Genomic DNA, 4145 nt, shown 5'->3' on the forward strand with positions numbered 1-4145 from the left:
TGTAATTAGGTAAATGTTTAATAATATTAATGGTGTACAATGTAATTAGGTCAATGTTTAATAATATTAATGGATTAGGTAAATGTTTAATAATATTAATGGTGTAAAATGTAATTAATTTAATTACATTTTTTTTCATTATTTTTGGGTGAAATGTTTGATATATTATATTATAATTTTGGTTACTTAAAATAAAATAAAAATAACATTATTAAAATAAAAATTATAAGTTATTATTTATTTTATCAATTTTTGTTGGGTAGTTAAGGTAAATTTGAAATAAAAATAAAAATAACCCTATATTAAAATAAAAAGTTATTATTTTTTTAATTAATTTTTATTGGGTAGTTATGGTAAATTTGACTTGGTCAAGTTAGTTTTTGAGCTCTGAGTTTATGAGAACCCATGGTATTGTCCATGGGATTTAAATCTCTTTTTAGTAGATAAAGAGTTAAAATGGATCTAGATTGGTATTAATGATAGACAGTTTAACAAATTGTTTAAATTAAATGCATTTTAACTAAATAAATTATATATAAGAGAGCCTTCTAAGTTATGTAAGTTTGAGCCTTTTAATTGAATTGTGTATAAATGTTAATATCTTTAAAATTTTGAAATTTCAATAGTGATTTTAGTAAATTTTTTTAAAAATAATAAAATTTTAATATTTAATAAAAATAATGAAATTAATATAAGTGAGACAAAATTATCATTAAATCTAGAAAAAATAGATTTAAAATTTAATATAAATGATATATTTAATTATCAATTATTTAACAAGTATAATTTATCAATATATTTTAAATTAAAAGAAATATAAAGTTGAATTATAAATGATTTAATAACTTTTTATATTAATACAATGTGAATTTCAGCTATTTAAATCATTTGATATATTAGCCTAAATCATTTATCAATTATTGAGAGGGGTCAAATTTTTTGAAGTGAAAACCTCTTTTTTTAGTGCAAAACCTGAAGAAATGTTTGCATGCCAAAAAATTTGATCCCTCTTAGCATTTAATAAATTCAGAATTAAGATGGATCTACACTGGTTCTAATTAGTGTACCATGTCATTGCTACTCAACAAGTATTTAATCTTATTTATAAATTAACATAACATTTATTATCAGGCTTACCAATCTAGTTCCAAAATGACAATGGTATGTTTACAACATTTGATTGAGTGATTACACTTGTGACTCAATAACAAGGTAATATTCAACTATGAAAGACATAATTCCACTAGGAGGGTATGCTACCATTTGGTTCACTTTCCATATACTTCATGATAATTGTTCTTTTTTTGCAAGGTGTTGGTTCTCATTATTACTTTGATTATAAACAACATAGATAATAAATCATAAAACTGGTTCAACATATACCATTCATGAATTTTAAGGTTAGCATTGAATATAGTAGTAATACATAAGCATACTCTTGTATGCTCCTCATAGTACAATGGTATTTCCCTTAAATTAAATCTTGTGATTATGTTGGAGTCCTCAACAATAACTACATCCCTTTGCACAATGCCCTTGAGGAACTTGACTCCTTGATACATTGTTAGTGCTTTTGCTTGTTATTAGTTGCTTGTCCCTATCTCCAGGAAAATTTTAATTTATAGGGACCTCTTCCACTTAGCAAAGCACAAAGCAAGGTCTTGATCTCCATTGAATCCATTCCCTCTAGTTCCATAGTGTTGGCATAAAGAATTTTAGCTACTGGCTGCTCTTTGGGTATCCCTAAAATTCGTATACCTTGGCTCATTACAGTGATGAATCAGACAAGTGTATAATGTGATTTCAATGACACCTTATCTCATTTGCAGTGAACATTTCTACCAGCTCCATGCAGAGGACCCTCTTTTCAATATGTTTTCAATTCTATGTTTTGAAATTTTTTTAATTAGAAATGTAAAATCATAAATTTAATTAATTATATGTTTTAAATTTTATTTTTAAATTAAAAATATAAAATCATAAATTTAAATGGTTCAAATTACATTATAATGCACTTAATATTTATAATATGGGTAGCCCTTTCCAAATTTATACTTTCCATTATATATTAAATATTATCCATTAAAATGAAAATAAATATCTACAAATTTTAATAATAATAAAGAATTTGGCATGTTAATATTTTTTTATTAGTAATTTTAAAATTATAAATTACAATTTTTGAAATTATATTACATTTTTCATGTATTATTGTATATAATATTTATAAAATTAAATAAAATAACCATATATTTAATAAAAATTTTATTATTATCAATTTTATGGTTTGAAATTTTTCCAAAATAAAAATATAAAATTATAATTTTAAATGGTTCAAATTTCATTGTAATTCACTTGATATTTATAATATTTATGGGCTTTTCCAAGTTTATGTTTTCTACTTTATATTAAATATTATTGATTAAGATAAAAATAAATATCTATAGATTTAAATAATTGCATGGAGAGACTTTAGTCCAACATGAATGATTACATGGGAGACTTTAGCCCAAAGTGAATGAGATGTTCTAAGGTTATGTAATGTTATTTAAACTTGTTAATTTAGTTAAATTACATAAATATAAAATAAAATAAGAATTATAATTATTAATCATTAAACCATTTTAGATTCATCTTAACTCTAGATTTAGATAGCCTACAAAGGGATCAAATTTCTCAATGTACAAGCTTTTCCTTTAGATCCATCTTAAGAGTTTGTTCTATTTGCATAGTTTGGGAAATATTACAAAGACCCAGGATTCCACATGAGTGAGAGAGACAATTTACTTGATGTGGTTTATAAACATGTATATGCGTCTCCTAGATGGGGAGGAGCATGTGGAGGGATATGGAGGTGAGTATGAGATTGTTTTGTGTGAGAAATCCATCACAACTTGTTAGATTTTTCACTCTACAATGTTTCTATGTGCTTGAGTTTGTGCTAAAAGGAAATCTAACACATGTTAGATTTTCTTTTACATTGCAATGTTCTTAATCTAGAACACATTAGACTTATTTAGTCCTAAAATGTTGTTATGTTCTTGTGTTTGTGCTAGAAGGAAATATAGCATGTGTTAGATTTATTTCAAATTTGAATATGCTTGTGTTTGTGTTGAATTTTTTTTTAACACAAGCTAGATTTCTTATACTCTACAATGTTGTTGTTGGCAATGTCTATGTATTTGTGGTACACATAAATCTAGTACTTGTTAGATTTCTCACTCTACAATGTTTTTATGTGCTGGAGTTTGTGCTAAAAGGAAATCTAACACATGTTATATTTTATTTTATATTGTAATGTTGTTAATCTAACACACATTAGACCTATTTAGTACTACAATGTTGTTATGTTCTTGTGTTTGTGATCGAAGAAAATAAAACATGTGTTAGATTTATTTCAAATTTAAATGTGCTTGTGTTTGGGTTGGAAGAAAATTTAACACAAGCTAGATTTCTTATACTCTACAATGTTGTTGTTGGCAGCGTGCTTGTATTTGTGGTAGACATAAATCTAGCACTTGATTTCTCACTCTACAATGTTTCTATGTGCTCGAGTTTGTGCTAAAAGGAAATCTAACACATGTTAGATTTTCTTTTACATTACAATGTTGTTAATATAGCACACGTTAGACTTATTTAGTCCTAAAATGTTGTTATGTTCTTGTGTTTGTGCTAGAAGGAAATATAACATGTGTTAAATTTCTTTCAAATTTAAATTTGCTTGGGTTTGTGTTGGAAGAAAATTTAACACAAGCGAGATTTCTTATACTCTACAATGTTGTTGTTGGCAACGTGCTTGTATTTGTGGTAGACAAAAATCTAGCACTTCCTAGATTTCTCAACCTACAATGTTTCTATGTGCTTGAATTTGCGCTAAAAGGAAATCTAACACATGTTAGATTTTCTTTTACATTGCAATGTTGTTAAACTAGCACAAATTAGACTTATTTAGTCCTAAAATGTTGTTATGTTCTTGTGTTTGTGCTAGAAGGAAATATAGCATGTGTTAGATTTCTTTCAAATTTAAATGTGCTTGTTTTTGTGTTGGAAGAAAATTTAACACGATATGATTTCTTATACTCTATAATGTTGTTGTTGGCAATATGTTGTATTTGTGGTAGACATAAATCTAGCACTTGCTAGAA

Source organism: Pinus tabuliformis, chromosome 2_1 (genome assembly GCF_031772625.1).
Source record: "Pinus tabuliformis cultivar Carrire ecotype Pingquan chromosome 2_1, CPIR1, whole genome shotgun sequence".
Taxonomy (NCBI): domain Eukaryota; kingdom Viridiplantae; phylum Streptophyta; class Pinopsida; order Pinales; family Pinaceae; genus Pinus; species Pinus tabuliformis.